At 43.5% G+C, this 23,486-nt stretch overlaps 1 long non-coding RNA gene across 1 annotated transcript; it reads left to right on the forward strand.

Annotated features, from left to right (window-relative positions):
• The first annotated feature begins 2,482 nt into the window (after positions 1 to 2,482).
• Positions 2,483 to 11,572, forward strand: LOC124086646 (uncharacterized). The gene is made up of 3 exons (XR_006849858.2): positions 2,483 to 2,592; positions 2,739 to 2,851; positions 9,047 to 11,572. It is a non-coding gene; the product is annotated as an uncharacterized LOC124086646 (long non-coding RNA).
• Positions 11,573 to 23,486: the final 11,914 nt, after the last annotated feature.

Raw genomic sequence — 23,486 nt, forward strand, 5'->3', positions numbered from 1 at the left:
AGGTACAATTGACCAAATGGTTGGCAACTGGTGATTAATTCACTCCATCCCTTTTCCTCTCCTAGGAGGCTAGGGGTGAGGCTGAAGGCTTGTTCTTTCTGACAACCAGCCTGCATCCTGAAACTAGGGACCCATTAAGAGGTGAATGTTCCTATCACCCTTATCACCCAGGAAATTCCAAGGGTTTGGGGAACTCTGTACCAGGAACCAGGAACAAAGACAAGATATCTTATTTTTAGATCATAAGCTGCTAACAGCACCACTTTGGAGCCAGGAAGACCTGAGTTTGAATCCCAGCTCCACCACTTCCTTGTTTGGCCCTGGGCAAGCTACTGAGCATCAGGCTGCATATCTGCAAATAACTGAAAAAAACAAAACAAAACAAAAAAAACCACCAACAAAGAGTGGCTAAAGTGCTTAATAGGAAATCTGGATGTAAGAGTTCCAAGGTTGGTCCAGTGGCCTGACGTTGTCACTGAGGTCATACAGACTGCGTCTCTGCCTCTGATATCCAGGGTCATTGACTTTTCATCTTCATGTTGGTCATCCGTGATTGAAAACTTTGAGCATCACACCCACCATGGCCAAGCCAGGAAGGAGGAGACAGAGGAAGGCTAGCTTCTCCTCTTACACTGTTCCTTCTACTAGGAAACCATTGTCTTACCTGAGACTCTCTACACATATACCATTAATGTTCTCATTGTCCAGACTGGGTTCCGTGGCCACCCTTATTGCAAGGGAGGCCAGCCTTTATTGGGCAGCAAGAAAGGAGGGAGTTGAGAACAGCTAGGAAGGAGATGTGCCCATCTCACAGCTTGTTATAGGGACAAGTGATGTGATGTATAAAGGGCATTAGCGCATAAATACTCAGTAAATCACAGCTGCGATTATCAGTAGGACAAGTTTAAATATTTTCAGAGTCCTAACATATAATCCCTACCCTTCCAGTGTGAAAACTTAAATTCTCTGATGAAATTATAAAGATTTATACCCTCATTTCACCATAACTCATTTCACATACACATATGTCAGTGGGGATTGAAATGCAATTGTGTGCATGTGTGATATTAGGATATTAATATCCTAGTATTGGGGCTGGGATTGTGGCTCAGTGGTAGAGTGCTCGCCTAGCATGTGCAAGGCCCTGAGTTTGATTCTTAGCACCACATAAAAATAAACAAAATAAAGATATTGTATCCAATTACAACTAAAATATAAATATTAAAAAATATATCCTAGTATCGATACTGCTCCATCTGGACATGGAGCTACATATATACACATACATATGCATTAAGAATAAGGAGTAACAACCACAAAGAAGAATGAAATTATGGCATTTGCTGGTAAATAGATGGAACTGGAGACTATCATGCTAAGTGAAATAAGCCAATCTCAAAAAAACAAAGGCCAAATGTTCTCTCTGATACATGGATGCTGACACACAATAAAGGGAGGGGAGAGAAAAATAGAAGTTCATTGTATTAGGCAAAAGAAAAGAAAGAGAAGGGAGCAGGGATGGGAATAGGAAAGACAGTGGAATGAATCAGACATATCTTCCTCTGTGCATATATGAATACACAACCAGTGAAACTCCACATCATGTTCAACCACAAGAATGGGATCTTAATTAGAATAAGTCATACTCCATATATGTATAATATGTCAAAATACACTCCACTGTCATGTATATCTAAAAAGAACAAATTTTTCTTAAAAAAAGAATAAGGGGTAAAACCTGGGAATGATACATACGCTCTACTGCCTGCACATGAAGTTAGGTATTCAGCCGCTTCCCCTGTCCGGAAAACCTGAATCATTCTCTGCTCTCTTTCCCTAGTCAGTCAATAAGTCCTGTACGCTTTGGACTGCAGTCTGTCTTCTATTTGTTCTCCTTTCCAGTGCCCAAGCACAACCTTTATCACCTCTTGTCCAGACAATTGTAATAAACTCCTAAGTACTCTCCTGTCTCTGCTTGTCTGCCCCCTACCCAAGCCTCTTGTTAGAGTAATCTTGCTGAAGCAAAGCTCTGAACTGACTATTTTCTTTCTCAAAAACTTTTAATGGCTCCCCCATTGCCTTCAGAGTCTAAACTTAAATGTTATTTAAGGCATTCCCTACCTGCCCGACCTTTTGTGCCTTCTTTTTTCCTTATACGTTTATAATCCAGCTCACTTAGAAACTGTTCTTTGAAGAAATCTCTCCCCCTACCTCTCCTGCATCCACTTAGTTCACACTGATCCATCTCTGCTTTTCTAGATCCTACCTTCAGGGAGGGGAGTAATTTCTACTTTAGCTTACACTGAAAGTCTGTGTTATGAAAGATGACAGGGACCCCAGAATTTTATGAACCATAATTTACACAAAACTATCTGATTAATCAATAAAGCAATCAATAATTCCTTCTGATGTTTTCCTAGACCTGGGACATTTAAATGTGCTGACAACTTACAATTTAAAATTGAAATGCCCCATCAAATGAGCTGGGAGCCAGCAAGCTCAGCTTCTGGACTGGACATGGAAGGGCCCAGCTGGATCTCAGCTGGGTTCTTCCCTCCTCTTTATAGGGACAAGCTTTCACACAGCAGAGAGGTAATGTATTCTGTGCTGCTCCAAAGGGAAGGGGAGCCATTATAGTTGGTGCCAGATGCTGCACCGGGTATACCATTTTGTAGTCCAGTGAGCCCTCCCAGCAGCTCTGTGAGGTAGGCACTCTAATTGTCTTTATTTTCTAGCAGAAATGAGAGATCCAGAAATGAGGAAGCTGTGAAGGTCACAATGCTGGATTCCAAAACGAGTCTGCCTGACTCTGAAATGCCAACCTTTGCGCCTACCCAAGGTCACATAGCAGGTAAGTAACTGAATTGGACAGCTCTGTCACAAATGCTACAGAACACATCTGTGCAAGTGTCAAAAGGCTAGGCCTGGTGACCTCTGAGAGTCCCTCTTAGTAGAGAGATTCTGGGAGCACATGTTTGACAAGGGCAGTCATAAAAAGTTCCATCCCCACACTGACTATTGGAAGACTTCTCATCATTCAGATAGATCTGGAAATAAACTCATAAAGGGAAGCTCAGTCATCACTTCTTATCTGACTTGAATTTCAATATTTTTTTTCATTATCTAGCTCATTCCTATCTCTCAGCAATGACATCCTTTACGTTTTTCCTATCATGTTTGAATCAGAGGGTTGGGTGCATTGGATTGTTTCAATTATAAGTGCCTTGTCCTTAAAGCCAGATCACAAAATAACAGAAGCATGTGTAACAACTTTTCCTGTGTAATAAACCACCACATAACTTAATGGGTTAGAGATCAGTTTAAGTTTGACTGATCTAGACCAAACTCATCTAGATTGCACTGCAGGCCAGGGGTTAGATATGGGACCATTTTACGTTGTTCTCAATCTTCTGGAACTAGCATCCATTGCATGTCTTGCAAATGCACAAAAGGAAACCTAGTTACATAAGCCTCTGTTTGAATCATATTCCTAAATAGTCCAGTAACTTAAGTGGCCAATCCCAAAGTCAAGGAATGAAGTTCACTCTGCCCACTATAAGGTAAGGATGAAAATAATGGAAAATTGGGCCCAAAACTCAACCCATCACATCATTCAACCAAACATTTGGTTGGTTGAATAGTACCTATTTCCTACTCCATGTTGAGTTGTATTTCCATCACTAGCAACTTAAAACTGAAATCAACCATGCATTAGTCATACAGCTAGGCATCTGGTTTATCAACATACTTAAGTCATGTTCCAAGATTCTATAAGCTTAAGGTCAAGTGGAGCAGAAAAAGAAGAAAAGCTTGAATTTATTGAATATTACTATGTTCTAAACACTGTGTTAAGTAAACCCATGGGTACATATAATTGCATCAAGACCTCCCAACAACCCTATGAATAGAACTTCTGAAAATCCACCTTTTAACAGATCATAAAATTGAGGTCCAAAGGAGTTATTGTGAACACCCAAAGTAACTTGTGAAAAGCCACACATCTAGGAAGCCAAGGATCTAGGCTTCAAATTAGATATAACCCCAAACCCTGTGCCCAACTATAATGCAGAAAATAAGTGTCATACTATATGTACAGGCACAGTCCTATCAATCATGGGGAGGGAGTGGGGGGGACAGTTGAGTTTTCACAATGGAAGTAGCAAATAAGCTGGGTCTTGAAGCATGAATAGACACCCACCACGTGTTTGGGTTAGTGGAAAATGTATTTGCTATGGCTTGATGGGAGAAAAAGGGCACTGTCCAGAAGAAGCAGAGGCTTGGGTGCTTTGGACTGTAGAGAATGAGGCAGGAAATGAAATGGAAAGAGGAGGCTATGCAGGTGATGGAGGACAAGGGGGCTTAAGCTTTGCTTTCAGGAACTGGGGAGCCCTAAGCAAACGTTGTCTGACTGAACTTGAGTTCTAGCAAGAACAGTTTGGTACCAAAGTGGAGGAGATGGGCTTGAGCATGGAAGCCAAAGGACAAAATGCAAATTTTTATGTCTTCCACACAAGTAGCTACTACCAACCTAAGAAGCAGCCCAGGTGGGCCCACAGTAACTGGATACAGCATGCTGAGATCCAAGTGCTGTCAACTGTCCCTGCTCTGGGGGGTAGCACGGGTTGCCCTGTTGGAGAGTGGGCCCAAAGATACAGATGTTTTAAGTCTTTAATTTTTTATATCTTAATTTTTAAAATCTGGCCTTCCTTTCGGTCCTTACTTTCCCAAATACGGTCTAACTCGGGAAATGGATGCAGAATTGTTCTTACTCTACACGTGAACTCTTACTGCCCTGAATAAGTTTGGACAATTCAGTTGGTGTGGGACCTACCAGCAACCAATTCAAGCATTTAAATCATGCTCATCATTATGGACATATTTATATAATACATATTATACATATATACATACACAATTATAGCTTCATATGTATGTACACAAACATGTATATTCACACCTATATACACACACACAAACAAACATGTATGCATATATTTATATACATGCTTACATGTTTGTGTGTGTATATAGGTGCATGCACACACATACACACAACACAGAGGAAGCTGCTGCCATCACCGCAACACAGATACTAAAGATCGCAATTATATGGATCGCCCAGGAACCCCAGGTATCTTCTGCCTCTTGCACATTCTTTTTTGTCAAATACAAACCTCCTCTCTAGACTTTTCTCCCATTATCTGACAACTAGGACCCTGGAATTGTCCCCAGGAAGGTGAACAAGGTTGAGCCATGTAGCTTCAGATTTCAAAAGTAAAAGATAAGCCGGGCACAGTGGTACACACTGGAATCCCAGCAGCTCAGGAGGCAGAGGGAGGCAGGAGGAATGCAGATTCAAAGCCAGCATCAGCAACTTTAGCAAGGTTATAAGCACCTTAATAAGACCCTGTCTCAAAATAAAAAATCAAAAGGGCTGGGGATGTGGTTCAGTGGTTAAGCATCCTTGATTCAATCCCTGATACAAAAAAAAAAAAAGTTAAAGATAGATTTCGGTGAGCTGAATGACCAATGAAAAGTGTAGCAATGATTTAGTTACTGAAACCTTCCACCCTTGTGTTGATTGTTTTAATTACTATCTGTTCTACCACTCTATTGTTTGAAGGAAAGATATTTCTTCTCTCTCTCCCTCTCCCTCTTTCCCTCCCTCTCCCTCCCTCCCTCCCTCTCCCTCTCCCTCTCTTTCACATTCTCTCATTTTCTATGACTAGTTTCCTGTGTGCAAAATCAAAATGACCACTCTCTCGTTCACATGGCTTCCATTCCTCATCTACTCTTTTGATTTTCTCCCACCGGAAATGTTCCATTTCCTCCCACCAGCTGCTTCTAAGCAATGAAAGCTACAAATACTCCTAGACAGTATCTTAATTATTTAATACCTTTGCAGTCAATTTCCCGGACCTAAGAATGCTGTCCAGGGTCCCCGAGGGCTCTAGGAGCACTCTCCTGGAAACGGAAGGTCTCTCCCACCAGCCGCAGTCCTCAGGGGGTTAAAATCCAGTGGTTCTCTCATCACCTGCGCCTGAATCTACAACTCTGGTTTATCATACTTGTCTGAGGGCCTAGTTCTTGGTTCAGAAAAGGTTTTCAGCTAGATAGTTTGCAACCCAAGAGTACATCTCTAATTCATGGTAGCTTGTTTTATGTATGGCAGCAGTATTCCTAATATCCTTCCTCTCACCTGTTTTTGTGGTGTATTTGTACGTCATTAGCAAAAATTTGTTGGAAAAAAATCTGAATGAACTTCAGACAATTCCTGAAACTATTAGATCAATCCAACAAATATTTATTATATATTTATTACATTGTACACATTTATAACTTGTGTAAGACACTGGTCTGCACAAGGGTAATAAGCAAACTCTTTATTGATTTTGTAAATAAAGTTTTATTGGAACACAGCTCTCTTATTCATTTACATGTGGTCTATGGCTGCTTTCAAACTAAAATGACAGTGAGTACTTGGAGCAGGGACCTCATACCCAACAAATCATAAAGTGTTCATGATCTGACCATGACCTGGAAATGGGGTATTTCATAGGAAGTCATCTGGAGAGTCTTACTGGCTCTCACAGCTCATCACAAATACTGGTAACTCCTAAAATCTATAGCTCTGTTTGAACCTCTCTTCAACACCCCCAAATCTCCACATGAATACTTTTTGGACACCTCCACCTGCTATCCCAACATTCTGCAGGCTTCTCAAGCTCATCTCCCCACACGAACCTCTCTTCCTACGGTGTTCCCTGTCTCATTTAAGGCATCACCACCCAGAGATCCCATGTCTCTGTCACCTAGAAGCCAACCTGGATCTCTTTAGCTCCCCATGGAACTGCTGTGAGTTCCTCCAAATACATCTCCTTCTTCCCACTGTTGCCACATCAACCTTCATTTCCTATCTGAACTACTGCACAAGTTCCCCCTTTCCACCCTGAAAGCCCCCTCTCAGCCCAAGGATGAGAATCAGCCAAGTCGAGGCACAAAAAAGCAACTCAAAATACATGATTTTTCATATAATTTTGAGAATAGCCCTTACAGCTCTAATATAACAACATCCAACACTTATATCATTTTACTCTGGTCCAGGCAGAGCTCTAGGTAATTTATCAATTTGATCCTCCTAATAAACCTATAAAGTAGGCACTCCAATGGTCTATCTTAAAGATGGGGAATGTCTGACTCGAGTCTGCGTTCTTAACCATGAGCTTGTGCTGAGCTGCCCCTGTTGACCTCAGCTTTATTTATCTTGCCAGGGTCACTAACACTGAACCCAAAGTCAGCTCAGGTGACAACCCCCTCCTTGGCTGGGCTACTCCTCAGGAGAATGTAGAGAATTCTTGCCCAGGGGACCTTACCCTGGTATACCAGGAGAGGGGCTGCCCAACACCAGGCCTCTCCCACCACTGTTCAGATGAAACTTATCATCAAAAGGATGCTCAGACACTCCAGAGCAGCACTTGTGTGGGCAGAACAGAATTACAGGATGGGGCTGAAAGAGTTAGGGCAATAACAACCCTTAGGCAGGCTTTCTCCTGCATTTGTCTAAGATGAAATCCATTACTGAGTTGCCTTTCTGCTCCCAGATCTGTCACTCTACAAGCTTTTATCATGAATAGCAATACACTTAAATATTCAGCAAGTGCCCTGCAGAACGCTAAATACTGAAAGCACACATAAAGGTCATGGTCTCAATCCCCTTCCTTTTCCCTGGAATTTACAGTTTAAGAGCCAAGACCCCTAAGCTGCACTCTTGATAAAATGTGGCCTACAAATGTAGGCAGCTCTTGCCCTGTTTTTGAAACACTCACTTTCTCCTGTCTTTATTGTGTATAATCTGAAGGAAAAGGCAAGGAAAATGACATAGTCAATTCATCTGAACTGAATATATTAAGAATTTCTTCTATACCAAGCTCTGTTCTTGGCATCGAAAGGGATAAACAAGAGTAGCAAATATTTCTTATCTTCAAGAAGTATTCTATCTGGCAGTGAGATAAAATATAACATGATACCTGAGGCTGGATAGCTTATGAAGAAATGAGGGTTCTTTTAGCTCACAGTTTTGAAAACTGAAAGTTTAAGATAGGGCAATGCCATCGGTTCAGCCCTTGGCTGCATCACAACACAGCAGATGTCATCATGGCAGGAGCACATGTAAAAGGAGGACTAGTCACAGGGTGAAACAGGAAGCCTGACACCAGGGAGGGGGTTCATCTTGCTCTTTTGTACTAACTCCTTCTACAAGACCAGAATTAATTCCTCTGAGGGTAGTGTTCCCAAGGACCTAACCACCCTCCACTAGGCCACACCTCCTTAAGGTTCCACCACCTCCTTATATCGTCACATTAGAGAGACAAGGCTTCCCACACATGATGCCCTGAGGGACAAACCACATCCAAAGCAAAGCAACTGTATTACCGCCCATAAAACACACACCCACAAGGGATGCCACAGTGAAGCTCACTTCACTGGGTCTCTAAGTTCAGTTCAGTACCATCTCATATAATTCTCACTATATATAATAATCCAGTAAAGCAGGGATTATTTGCTCCATTTTATAAATGAGAAAATTGAGGTTACTCAGAGAAGTCAAGTAACCTTCCCTTAAAGTAGAAAAGCTGGGATTAAATCCTAAATCTGAAGCCCATAGTAAAGGCATAATTGAAGTTTTTCTGTTTCGGTTTTGGTTTGGTTGGTTGTTTGGGTTTTTGCACCCCCAAAAGTGAGTAGAGATGTGAATGAGGGTCACTTGGACTAAAACGTTCTAAGCCCAGGGAAGACCATAAGGGAAATTCTGGATTCAGGGAAGTGTGGGGTGTCCCCAGGGTGGAAGAAAGGGGGACTGTGGTAGAAGTTAGTCTTGAGAGCAAGTTGGGGTCTCGACTGAGTATTGAGGAGGGTTTCACATTTGGTGTCCACTGGTTCCACAATGGTAGTTCCCCCCAAATAGATCATGCTTTAGGACATAAAAACAGCCTTTAAACCAAATCATGTACATCTCCCTCAATACTTTTCCTGTCATCTTTTCTAGCACAACAAAATCTTGAGCAATTTTGGACCCAGCAAACATAGACTTCCCAGGACAGACCGCTTGTCCTTGCCATGGCCCTTCATGCTCTGGTGATGGAGATCGCAGGGGTTCAGCAGCCCTCCAGCTAATCACTTCTCCCTCCAAGAGGAGTAGCTATTGCCTTGCATCTCTGCCTCATCAAAGGAGAACCAAATTGGCTTGTGGGCATTCTACTGGGATTGGTATGTGGCATGTTGCATTAATAGAGTGTTTGAAGTACAGCCTTCAGAAAGTATGCTTCCATTTGCCACACTTTATCATAATCAGAGACTCAGAGCATCGACCACAAGAAAGAACAGAGTCTGAAGTCTTTATTGAATGAAAGATAGATAAGCAGAGTAGGGCAGGAGAAAGGTTGTAGAAAAGACCCAATTCACGTTTTCAATAACCATGCACATTTCCACAATGTCTTAGGAGCAAGATTATGTCTTACAAGCAAGATGACTCAAGGACGTTGTGGGGAATGAGCGTGAATTGACAAGACAAACTTCCATAGTCTCTGGAGTGATGTGCAAGGGTGACCCCAAAGGTCAAAGGACTCAGATCATAAACTCATAGTGGGAAGGAACAAAAGAGATCAGCTCCTCATGTTAAAACTAGGACAGCTGAAGCTCAGGGAGTATATAGACTTAACCAAGGTCACGCAGGTGGTTGGTGATGGAACAAGACCTGAAGTATCCAGGTTTCCAGCATCTGTTTATGACCTCACGCTGACTTTTAGGAGGACATGACTATGAGCAAACATAAAGGTTTTCAGATGGCAGAAACCAAGGCACGGGTGTAAAAGGCCAGGGAAGTATTCCAGGAGGACACAGAATAAACTGAAGAGGCTTTGAAGAATAGATCCCATTTAAATAAAAGGGGAGCAGAGGACACTGCAGAAAGCAGGGGATGCCCTCCATCTGCCCAGAATGTGCCAAACCTGGCATCTCAATATCAGAACAAAGAGATAAGCAGATTCTTGTGATGAAAAATTGCTACCGCAGTAAAATTAAATCCCCCTTCCCGGAAGAAACATAAGCCCTTGTAAAGACAAGAAATCTAAACCTCTGTGTCCTCACTTAATAGTTTAAAGAAACTTACAAGATCCTTGAAAGGTTGAAGAGAGAAGCGGGGTAGAATTCACTTTTTCTCCCTGCTTAAAGGAATAGGGTTTCCTGCTAACAGCTGTAACACTCAGGAAGCACCAGAGGGTTTCATCCCTGGTAGGGCAGCAGGGCAGGGACAGTTCCCCAGAGCGTGGGAGGGGAATCCAGCTTCCCCAGAGGCTCAGCCAGTCACCAGTGGGGGAGGCACTCCAGGAAGCCTGAGACTCCCTCTCAGCTCATTGGCCCATCACCCATCTCCCCCAACTAGGATGGGATGAAGGCTCTAAAACCAAGATACCAAGACAGCCGCTCACGTTGGCCAGCATTCATGAAACAATCGCAGGCGAAAAACGTAGAACCCAGGATGGAGACGTACATAGGAGGAATTACGATTGAAAAGAAAAATGAATGCAGTTGTGTCCAGTTGTCAGGATGTTGGTTGTTTTTGTTTGTTTGGGGGTTTTGTTGTTTGTTTCCTCTTTTAAAATGATCTTCATTATAATTTTATGTGACTTAAATAATTAAAACATTTTCAACTGTGCTTGCCTTTCTCTCCAACCCACCCCCAACATACAGGGAGCTGGTAGAAGAAGCAGGCAAAGTTTTTCTCCAGCACTCATTCTCCCACTCCATTTCCCTAATCTCTTCATTTTATATCCTGCATTATCTTTCCCAGGCCTAATTCTTTAACCATTATCTCAAATTACTGATTCTCTCTCTCTTCTTCCTCCTACCACATACTCCCCCAAATATACGGAATACTGGAACTGTCCCAGTCACAGCAGTGCAGCAGCTTACCTGTTGGAGGAAGGTGCAGGCAGATGGGTGGCACCCCCAGGATATATATTCACTTACAGCTGGAAGTCTCCAAAGATGGCCACTGTCAATGCCTGCCTTCTCTGTGGATGTATGCTACTTCCTCCCCTTTTATTTTGGCCAATAAGATGCAGTGGACATGGCATTCCAGGGCTTCCAAGACTAGGTAATAAGAAGCCTTGCAGCTTGCTCTTGCCTCTCTGGGAATACTCATTTGTAGGAGACTGCTTTTGAGAACATGGCTACCATGCTGTGAGAAGCCCAAGCCAATGGGAGAGGCCAAGTGTAGGTGGTCTATTCAGTTGATAAGTGTTGATAGTCCAACAGCTGGCATCTACCTCCAGGGCATCCTGTCCATCTAGCCCAGTCAAGATGAATCCAGCCACAGCCTCCATATCACTAAAACTGCATGAGAGAGCTCAAGTGAAAGACACCCAGCTGTGCTTCCCCAGTCCACAAAACTGAGAGATAATAACCTGGCACTTGAAGACACCAAGTTTTCAGGTGGTTTGTAATGTAAGATAAAAGGAACATTTTTAAAAAGTGATATGACAATAAAACATTTTCTGTGGTCCTTGATTTGGTGAAAGATACTGGGAAGAATGGTTTTTCTTTTCAATCATTTATTTAATCATTCATTCATTTATTCATACCTCTATGGAAGGCATGGTGCCAGATGCCTTGGGGCAGAGCAAACTGGATCAGAATCAGCCCACACAAACACTATATTTCATCAAAGCCATTGATGTTACATAAAAACAGCATAACTATTTGAATTTGGATGGGCCAGGTGGGTAGGATTGAATGTACATATATTTGAGTGCAAGAGCATTCAAGAAAATGAGAATGGTATAGTCATAGCCACTAATGCAAGACAGCAGATATAGGCAGGAGAAGCATGATAAAGTTCTCCAATTTGATTAGAAAGTAAAGATCTCCACAGAGCAGTAAAGATTGCTGGGTAGGCTGGGGCCTGCCATTTACCAGCTCTCCTTGGTTACCAGTCCTCTGAGCTACACTGTCAACATATCTCCAAAGTCCAGGGATCATTGAGATACACACAGTTTGCTACAGACCAGTCACCAATTGTTCCAAGCTGCAAGTTCATTACTTTGCAAAGAGACTGGAGACCAAAGAATGCAGGAATGAAGTCTAAATGAATCTCTAAGGAATTCAAAGTGCACATCTTTCTGTGTGCAAAGTTCAACCCCCAATGCATTTAGGAACTGTAGCGAAGTCTACACTTTCACCACCCATTAATACTGATGGACTCAAGAAGGCATTAGGTGGGAGAACATGATCATAGCTCAGAGATAATGGGTGAAAATCATTCTCTAGGGAAAACTGAAGTGGGAGCTGGACACGTGTTACAGGTATTCCCCCAGTGCTTTAGCTGAGCTGAGTTCCTACCTCTGCTGGTAACTTACAGTATGAACTTGGGTAGGTCACTCTCCCTCAATGAACGTTGGTTTCTCCATATACAGAATGCCGAGATGCTCTGGAGATGTTTTAAACTCTGACACTTCATGATCCTATGAGAGGCATGTTCAGTGACATGGATCAAAGGAGTGAAGTGGGACCTGATTCTCACATGTCAGTCATCAACTTCAAAACACATCCATGACATTGATAAGTTCCAGTGATCTTAACGTTTTGCTGGTGCTGGGCAAGACTTAAGAGTAAGATCAAACCTCAGGTCACTAGATAGCTGACTTTTCCCCAGGGCACCTGGAAACCGTGGCCTCAAGTTTCTCCTTGTATATCCCATTCCTGAGGTCAAACGTCATCATTACAAGCTTAAATGTATTAACCTGTAGATTTAGCCTCTTGCAAAAAGCACTGTCAGAATTCACTAAGAAAGGGAAAATCCTCTGCATCAGACTTTCTCCTTTCCTTTCTGTGGAATATAATGTAACTTCATTTCAATTTATCATACATTTACTTCAGTGGGTTGGAAAAACAATGTTCAGCTTCTTATTAATATTTAAATAGCTCATTAAGAGCTTGTATTTTACTCTAAGAAGCCATGAAGTCCATGATAAAATGTATTACTAGCTCACTGACTACAAGTTGAGTGCTCTCGGCTTTTTAATTTGAGAAGAAAGTAGCAATTTTATTTAAGATTACATGAAACTGTAAGAATCTGGTCCTGATATCCCTGGGTTGAGTACTGAGGTACACTTTCCTATACACCAACGAGGGCTCCCCATCTTGAGGATTGAGATCCAGAAAGAAAGACAGCATTTGATAGCACCAGGATGTGGTTCCCCATGCTGCTTCAGGAATGATGCCGTCTTCACCCCTTGGGGTTGCCATTCCTCACCTGGGTCAATTGAGACAGTGCCATGAACCACCTCCCCCTCTCACTCTCTCTTGCTGGGCTGCCAGATAGAGTTCAGAGAAGAAAATGAAGGTTTCTGCTAGGACGTGCATCACTCTTCATTCTTGACTTGGAGGAAGTAGTGGTGAAATGGAATCTTAAGCAAAGCTTTCTTTGGAACATCCCCTTTGATGTTCCTCCTAATATATGCCCCAAACCATTTCCCTCCTTTGTCCTTTGAACTGGTGACAGTTTGCATAAGCAAGAGCAAGGCTTAATTTGGGAAAGACAGCTGTGATGAAGGAAAGCCTAATTCTCATTCTGAAAGTCCAAGTGCAGTATAACATAGACACCAGAAACTCAAAGTCTGGATTTGAATCTCAGCTTCATCATTATCAGTGTGATGTCAGATTACTTAACATCTCTGTTCATGGGTCCCCTCAAATGTAACATCTCTGTTCATGGATCCCCTCAAATGTAACTGTCAGGAAAGCTGGCAGTGCTTACCAGGTGGGGATCCTGGGAGGGTTGAGTGATGTCACACATCTCAGCACATGCCCTGTTTCCTACTTATTGCTATAGAGCAGGAAGGAGTTCTGTATCCACCACGATAGCCATAAATCTGAGCTGGTCTCTCATCCACTGACCTCCTAATATTAGGACAGTGGCCAGCCCAGAAGAATAACTTTTCGGGTCCTCTCCACTGGGGAATTGACATAATCAAGAGCAGCTCCTAGCCTCATTCCCATGAGTCAGGGATGCCCAACATGCCACTCTTGGGAAACCAGCACTGACCTCATGGCTGCCCTTTGGAAGTCCTGATTCACAGTCCTCCCAAACTTCTTTGCCACTGAATTTGTAGCCCCAGCACCTGCCTCCAGCAACAGGGTCAGGGTCTTTCCAGGTCACAGCTGCCTCCAATGCATACCTGCGTTGGTCTTGAGATAAGATGAAGATGTGAGGGAGGTGTGTGCCCTGTGTGCTCTCATGTCTGCAATCTCCACATTCTAAGGCACCTAGAAGCTTCTGGGACCCTAACGTTCATATCCTTTTTTCCTTCACTAAGCTTAGGCCTTCTAAAGGGAAACTCTAAGATTATAATACTATACTTACTTTTCTGCCCTTACAAAAATAACAGCACATATTTCCAGGGTTTAATGAGCTCACTGAGCTGTAAAAACACTTGAGAAGAATCAAATGTCCTTTGTAGTTGGTGTGGCCACACCACACACACACACACACTGAAATGACTCTGAAATGTACCAATGTTTGGCATCAGAAATTTCCCTTCATTTCCTTCAACTGACCTAGCAAAGATCTCTCCCTATCTAATCAAAGATGGGCCTTGATTTGCTTTCTACTTTCTGTTTCAGAACCTTTATTTTTTAGCCAAGAAAAAGAAAAGAGAAAATTACTAAAGAGCAACAAAAATAGTAAGAGTCAGAAACACACAGAGGATTGGAGTAAAGGAAGAGAATTTTATATGCACACACCCATCTTTCTTCCCCATTAAATCTATGGGTTTCACCTATCCAGCTGCATCCTGATTCTTACCTTCAATAAGCTGAATCAAATATTTGGCCATCAGAGATCTGTAAACAACTTTGCTGAGTGGACAAAAAGGAGAGTGGGCCCCACTTAGAGCTTTCCCTGATCTCCTGTCTCAGCAATTGTTAATGGGTCACATTGGGGGATGCAGAGTGATAGATGGGGACACAGAGTGACCTCCAGCAGAGTCTTTTACAAGGATCACTACTGGATTTTAGGCAGGTGAGTGATAGCCTTCTCACATTGTGGGTTCCATCAGATTCCTCCTGACTTATTGAAGGTTTTTTTCACTTTGTAGGCTCCCTCGAGGAATAAGTCCAATTGAAAAGAACAACACAATTTATTTTTAATTAGATGTGTTTCCTATAAAACCAGAACTCTTTGCTAAAATACACAAACATAAGCATTAATTTTAATTATTGTAAATGCCATGCTTCAATGGGATGCTTATTTCAAACCCATAAATGTAAATATGTAGGTATAATTAGAATCTTTGCTCACCAAGACTTAACTAGTGGCTCTTATCTTATGGATATTCCTGGACATTTTGAGAATATCTTCAAAGCTATCAATCCCTCCCTGTAAAAATGCATCCATAAACAACATTTTACCTATTTTTCGAGGGTATATATAACTCCCCCAGAATCCATCCATGGACTTCCCTTTGCACCCTACCCAGGGTCTGTGCACCCAGGGTGAGAATCTTGGGCTTGTTCTCAGTCCTTGTCCTAGCTTAAATACTATACTTCTCTCCCTCTGGATTTTTGCAACATGAGACTTTAAGCAAAATAGCTTCCCTGGTGTGAATGTTGTTTGAGACTCTGAAATGTACCAATGTTTGGCATCAGAAATTTCCCTTCATTTCCTTCAATTGACCTAGCAAAGATCTCTCCCTATCTAATCAAAGATGGGCCTTGATTTGCTTTCTACTTTCTCTGTTTCAGAACCTTTATTTTTTAGCCAAGAAAAAGAAAAGAGAAAATTACCAAAGAGCAATAAGGTCTTACTGATCTTCACAAAAAGCCTATGATTTGCTTTCTTCTGATTAAGAGGGGTTAATTTTTCCTTCTCTTTTAACCAACATACTTGAAATTTCTACATAACTTTGTAATCAATGGTGTGGAGTATGGGTACACATGCTTAATCTTTCTCATTAAATACTCCCTTGTGACTTGAACTCTGTTGCCTTCAGAATGAATCTCCGCCACCTCCATCTCCAAAAGGAACAATATACCTTTAGCAAACCAGAGAAAGGCCACTGATAACAGTACTCACTCGCAAGGTTGCCACAAGGACTAAAGGACAGGGGTGCACAAAGCACCTGGTTCAGCACCTGTCATATGGCAGCTAATAGAATACCTCTTGGGGGGGTCTGAAGATGGCAGCGAAGGGAGTGCATTACCCCCGTGTACCGCGTCACTGTGCGGGAGAATGACGAGTTAGAAAGGCTAAAAGCTATCTTGTTAGGAATTTCCAGCAAAATTGGGGTGCTCCAAAACCTAGAGGAAGGATTTCCATCGCATGAGGATCAGCTACGGGGGCTCAAACGCAAGATATTTGTCCGCACGGAGGGTCACGCTGCTTATTCAGCAAATCACCCCGGGGCTAGAGTCTGCGGTGCACGCTGGGAAACGAGGAGATAGCGACGCAGGGATACAGCGCTGCAGTTTCCGCGGGCTTCTGCCAGCTGTGCAATCACCGTACTAAGTGCTGAATTCTGGGTTTGAGACGGGGGGAGGAAGCGGTCCAATTCGGTTCTCCATACCGGTCAGACCACAGAGGAAGCCAGCAGCCACCATCCTGGAGAGCTGACGTCACCATCCCTGTTTTCGACTGATCGCAGCTCACTCAGCCATAGAACAGGTAATTTCAGGCTGCCATTTGCCTGCGGCTCGCAGACAAATTACTCAGGCTCAGTGATAATTAACCCGCGGAAACTGCTTCTTGGAGCCTGCTCCTATCAGAACATACACCGAGCACGGAGCGGCCGAATTCCGGCTCCCAGAACTGCTCTGGCCCAGAGCTAAAGAACCCGTGGAAACTGCTTCTCGGTCTGGGTCCTGCTGAATACTGTGGAGGTAAATACCAACAGAGCCTTCATAGGCAGTGGCAACAGGACTGAGACGGGGCTTGTGAGGGCCAGTCAGGACTCACCCGTTGCTTTGGTCACCCGGCAAAGGGAACGAAATGCTGCCATTCGCATGGGATACCAACATGGCAGAGATCTGATGTCATCAGAAAGCTGCAGAGGAGAGAACTTCATCGATACCAGCGGCGACAGAAACAGTTGGTCTCCTGGTAAAGAAAGTGAGTCACAAACACCCCAGTCGCTCTCACTTTGTCATCAAGCCAGAGGGGCAGAGCAGAGCCGCCGCCTGCGCCCGGAACAGGCCCAGCAGCCCGCTGGCATGACCCCAATTGGAGTAGGGGCAGAGCAGAGCCGCCACCCGCGCCCGCAAGGTAGGCAGACCTGCGACCGACCGGAAGAACAGGCCCAGTGGTCTGCGGGCGTGGTAGGAGGGGCAGGGCAGAGCAGCCGCCCACGCCTGCAAGGTAGGCAGACCTGCGACAGACCGGCGGATCAGGCCCAGCGGCCTGCCAGCGTGGTACACACGTCACCCCAACTGGAGTAGGGGCAGAGCAGAGCCTTCACCCGCGCCCGGATCAGGCCCAGCGGCCCGCCGGTGTGGTGGTCACGTGACCCCAATTGGAGTAGGGGCAGAGCAGAGCCGCCACCCACGCCCGCAAGGTAGGCAGACCTGCGAGCGACCGGCAGGACAGGCCCAGGGGTCCGCGGGCGTGGTAGGAGGGGCAGGGCAGAGCTGCCACCCGCGCCTGCAGGGTAGGCAGACCTGCAACCGACCGGCGGAACAGGCCCAGTGGCCTGCCGGCGCGACAGACACATCACCCCATTTGGAGTAGGGGCAGGGCAGAGCCGCCACCCGTTCCCGCAGGGTAGGCAGACCTGTGACTGACCGGTGGAACAGGCCCAGCGGCCGGCCGGGTGGTAGGCACGTCACCCCAATTGGAGTAGAAGCAGAGCAGAGCCTTCGCCCGTGCCCGGAACAGGCCCAGTGGCCCACGGGTGTGGTAGACAAGTCACACCAATTGGAGGAGGGGCAGAGCAGAGCCGCCGCCTGCGCCTGCAAGGTAGGCAGACCTGCAACAGACCAGCAGAACAGGCCCAGGGGTCCGCGGGCGTGGTAGGAGGGGCAGGGCAGAGCCGCCGCCCGCGCCTGCAGGGTAGGCAGACCTGCAACCGACCGGCGGATCAGGCCCGGTGGCCTGCTGGCGTGTTATACACGTCACCCCAATTGGAGTAGGGGCAGAGCAGAGCCGCCGCCCGCGCCCGGAACAGGCCCAGTGACCCACAGGCGTGGTAGTCACTACACCCCAATTGGAGTAAGGGTAGAGCAGAGCCGCCTCCCGCGCCCGGAATAAGCCCAGCGACCCGCCGGCGTGGTAGACACGTCACCCCAATTGGAGTAAGGGCAGAGCAGAGCCGCCGCCCGTGCCTGCAAGGTAGGCAGACCTGCAACTGACCGGCAGAACAGGCCCAGTGGTACGTGGGCGTGGTAGGAGGGGCAGGGCAGAGCCGCCGCCCGCGCCCGAAAGGTGGGCAGACCTGCGACCGACCAGCGGGACAGGCCCAGTGGCCTGCCGGTGCGACAGACACGTTACCCCATTTGGAGTAGGGGCAGAGCAGAGCCGCCGCCCGTTCCCGAAAGGTAGGCAGACCTGCGACCGACCAGTGGAACAGGCCCAGCGGCCGGCCGGGGTGGTAGGCACGTCACCCCAATTGGAGTAGGAGCAGAGCAGAGCCTTCGCCCGCGCCCGGAACAGGCCCAGCGGTCTGCAGGTGTGGTAGACAAGTCACACCAATTGGAGGGGGGGCAGAGCAGAGCCGCCGCCCGCGCCTACAGGGTAGGCAGACCTGCAACCGACCGGCGGATCAGGCCCGGTGGCCTGCCGGCATGGTACACACGTCACCCCAATTGGAGCAGGGGCAGAGCAGAGCCGCCGCCAGCGACCGGAACAGGCCCAGTGACCCGCAGGCGTGGTAGACACGTCACCCCAATTGGAGTAAGGGCAGAGCAGAGCCGCCGCCCGCGCCTGCAAAGTAGGCAGACCACCGCCCGACCCTGCAAGGGAGACTTTTCAACTATACAAGAACAATATAAATATATAGGGGAAAAAACATTTCAAAAACAAAACAGTTTCACCAAGTAGAAAGAAACGCAAGCAGTATGAAGAGACAAGGAAAGAAAGGACCACAAGCAATGCAGGTCAACTCAACTTTAGAAGAGGTAACAGCTGCAGCAGATGGAATGTCAGATAAAGAATTCAGGATATACATGCTTCAGATGATCTGGAGTATCAAGGAAGACATTAGACAGCAAAATCAGACAATGAAAGATCACTTCGACAATGAATTACACAAACAAATCCAGGAAGCAAAGGATCAACTATACAGGAAAATAGAGGTTATAAAAAACAAACAAACAGAAATCCTAGAAATGCAGGAAGCAATAAACCAACTTAAAAACTCAATTGAGAATACTACCATCAGAGTAGAACACTTAGAAGATAGAACATCAGACAATGAAGACAAAGTATTTCAACTTGAAAAGAACACAGACAGCTCAGCAAGACTGTTAAGAAACCATGAGCAGAACATCCAAGAAATATGGGATAACATTAAGAGACCAAACTTAAGAGTCATTGGGATACAGGAAGGTATAGAACTCCAAACCAAAGGAATGAGCAATCTATTCAATGAAATAATATGAGAAAACTTCCCAGACTTGAAGAATGAGACAGAATCCCAAATCCTAGAAGCCTACAGGACGCCAAATGTGCAAAATCATAAGAGATCCACACCTAGACACATTATAATGAAGATGCCCAACATACAGAATAAGGAGAGAATTTTAAAAGCTACAAGAGAAAGGAAGCAGATTACATTTAGGGGTAAGCCAATCAGGATAACAGCTGATCTTTCAACACAGACTCTGAAAGATAGAAGATCCTGGAATAACATATTTCAAACAATGAAAGAAAATGGGTTCCAACCAAGAATTGTGTATCCAGCAAAATTAAGCTTCAGGATGGAAGATGAAATTAAAACCTTCCACGATAAACAAAAGTTAAAAGAATTTGCAGCTAGAAAACCATCTCTTCAAAACATCCTCGGCAAAACATTACAGGAAGAGGAAATAGAAAATAAGAATGAAAACCAACAGTGGGAGGTAGGACAGTAAAGTGGGGGAAAATAATCAAAGAGGAAAACAAACCATGTTTAGTAACAGAAATAAACAAATATGGCTGGAAGAACAACCCATATCTCAATAATAACCCTAAATGTTAATGGCTTAAACTCACCAATTAAGAGACACAGGCTAGTAGAATGGATCACAAAACAAGACCCAACAATATTCTGCCTACAGGAGATGCATTTGATAGGAAAAGACATACATAGGCTGAAGGTGAAAGGTTGGGAAAAATCATATCACTCATATGGACTTCGGAAACAAGCAGGAGTGTCCATACTCATATCAAATAAAATAGATTTCAAGCCAAAGTTAATCAAAAGGCATAAAGAGGGACACTACATACTGCTCAAGAGAACCCTACACCAACAAGACATAACAATCATAAATATATATGCCCCAAACAATGGTGCAGCTATGTTCATCAAACAAACTCTTCTCAAGTTCAAGAGTCTAATAGACCACCATACAATAATCATGGGAGACTTCAACACACCTCTCTCGCCACTGGACAGATCTTCCAAACAAAAGTTGAATAAGGAAACTATAGAACTAAATAACACAATTAATAACCTAGACTTAATTGACATATATAGAATATACCACCCAACATCAAGCAGTTACACTTTTTCTCAGCAGCACATGGATCCTTCTCAAAAATAGATCATATATTATGTCACAGGGCAACTCTTAGACAATATAAAGGAGTAGAGATAATACCATGCATCTTATCTGATCATAATGGAATGAAACTGAAAATCAACGATAAAAGAAGGAAGGAAAAATCATGTATCACTTGGAGAATGAACAATAGGTTACTGAATGATCAATGGGTTATAGAAGACATCAAGGAGGAAATTAAAAAATTCTTAGAGATAAATGAAAACACAGACACAACATATCGGAATCTATGGGACACATTGAAAGCAGTTCTAAAAGGAAAATTCATTGCTTGGAGTTCATTCCTTAAAAAAAGAAAAAACCAACAAATAAATGATCTCATACTTCATCTCAAAATCCTAGAAAAAGAAGAGCAAAACAACAGCAAAAGAAGTAGAAGGCAAGAAATAATTAAAATCAGACCTGAAATTAATGAAATCGAAACAAAAGCAACAATTGAAAAAATTGACAAAACTAAAAGTTGGTTCTTTGAAAAAATAAATAAAATCGACAGACCCTTAGCCATGCTAACGAAGAGAAGAAGAGAGAGAACTCAAATTACTAGCATACGGGATGAAAAAGGCAATATCACAACAGACACTTCAGAAATACAGAAGATAATCAGAAATTATTTTGAATCCTTATACTCCAATAAATTAGAAGATAGTGAAGGCATCGATAAATTTCTTAAGTCATATGATCTGCCCAGATTGAGTCAGGAGGATATAGACAACCTAAACAGACCAATATCAATTGAGGAAACAGAAGAAACCATCAAAAGACTACCAACTAAGAAAAGCCCAGGACCGGATGGGTATACAGCAGAGTTTTACAAAACCTTTAAAGAGGAACTAATACCAATACTTTTCAAGCTACTTCAGGAAATAGAAAAAGAGGGAGAACTTCCAAATTCATTCTACGAGGCCAACATCACCCTGATACCTAAACCAGACAAAGACACTTCAAAGAAAGAAAACTACAGACCAATATCTCTAATGAACCTAGATGCAAAAATCCTCAATAAAATTCTGGCAAATCAGATACAAAAACATATCAAAAAAATTGTGCACCATGATCAAGTAGGATTCATCCCTGGGATGCAAGGCTGGTTCAATATACGGAAATCAATAAATGTTATTCACCACATCAATAGACTTAAAAATAAGAACCATATGATCATCTCGATAGATGCGGAAAAAGCATTCGACAAAGTACAGCATCCCTTTATGTTCAAAACTCTAGAAAAACTAGGGATAACAGGAACATACCTCAATATTGTAAAAGCAATCTATGCTAAGCCTCAGGCTAGCATCATTCTGAATGGAGAAAAAATGAAGGCATTCCCTCTAAAATCTGGAACAAGACAGGGATGCCCTCTCTCACCACTTCTGTTCAACATAGTTCTCGAAACACTGGCCAGAGCAATTAGACAGATGAAAGAAATTAAAGGCATAAAAATAGGAAAAGAAGAACTTAAATTATCACTATTTTTGGATGACATGATTTTATACCTAGAAGACCCAAAAGGGTCTACAAAAAAAACTACTAGAACTAATAAATGAATTCAGCAAAGTGGCAGGATATAAAATCAACACACATAAATCAAAGGCATTCCTGTATATCAGCGACAAATCCTCTGAAATGGAAATGAGGACAACCACTCCATTCACAATATCCTCAAAAAAAATAAAATACTTGAGAATCAACCTAACAAAAGAGGTGAAAGACTTATACAATGAAAACTACAGAACCCTAAAGAGAGAAATAGAAGAAGATCTTAGAAGATGGAAAAATATACCCTGTTCATGGATAGGCAGAACTAACATCATCAAAATGGCGATATTACCAAAAGTTCTCTATAGGTTTAATGCAATGCCAATCAAAATCCCAACGGCATTTCTTGTAGAAATAGAGAAAGCAATCATGAAATTCATATGGAAAAATAAAAGATCCAGAATAGCAAAAACAATGCTAAGCAGGAAGTGTGAATCAGGCGGTATAGCGATACCAGACTTCAAACTATACTACAGAGCAATAGTAACAAAAACAGCATGGTACTGGTACCAAAACAGGCGGGTGGACCAATGGTACAGAATAGAGGACACAGAAACCAACCCACAAAACTACAACTATCTTATATTTGATAAAGGGGCTAAAAGCATGCAATGGAGGAAGGATAGCATCTTCAACAAATGGTGCTGGGAAAACTGGAAATCCATATGCAACAAAATGAAACTGAATCCCTTTCTCTCGCCATGCACAAAAGTGAATTCAAAATGGATCAAGGAGCTTGATATCAAATGAGAGACACGCCGTCTGATAGAAGAAAAAGTTGGCTACGATCTACATACTGTGGGGTCGGGCTCCAAATTCCTCAATAGGACACCCATAGCACAAAAGTTAATAACTAGAATCAACAAATGGGACTTACTTAAACTAAAAAGTTTTTTCTCAGCAAAAGAAACAATAAGAGAGGTAAATAGGGAGCCTACATCCTGGGAACAAATCTTTACTCCTCACACTTCAGATAGAGCCCTAATATCCAGAGTATACAAAGAACTCAAAAAATTAGACAATAAGAGAACAAACAACCCAATCAACAAATGGGCCAAGGACCTGAACAGACACTTCTCAGAGGAGGACATACAATCAATCAACAAGTACATGAAAAAATGCTCACCATCTCTAGCAGTCAGAGA

The sequence above is a fragment of the Marmota monax genome, unplaced genomic scaffold (genome assembly GCF_021218885.2).
Source record: "Marmota monax isolate L192 unplaced genomic scaffold, Marmota_monax_Labrador192_F-V1.1 WCK01_AAM20220418_F8-fsc00024, whole genome shotgun sequence".
In the NCBI taxonomy this organism is placed as follows: domain Eukaryota; kingdom Metazoa; phylum Chordata; class Mammalia; order Rodentia; family Sciuridae; genus Marmota; species Marmota monax.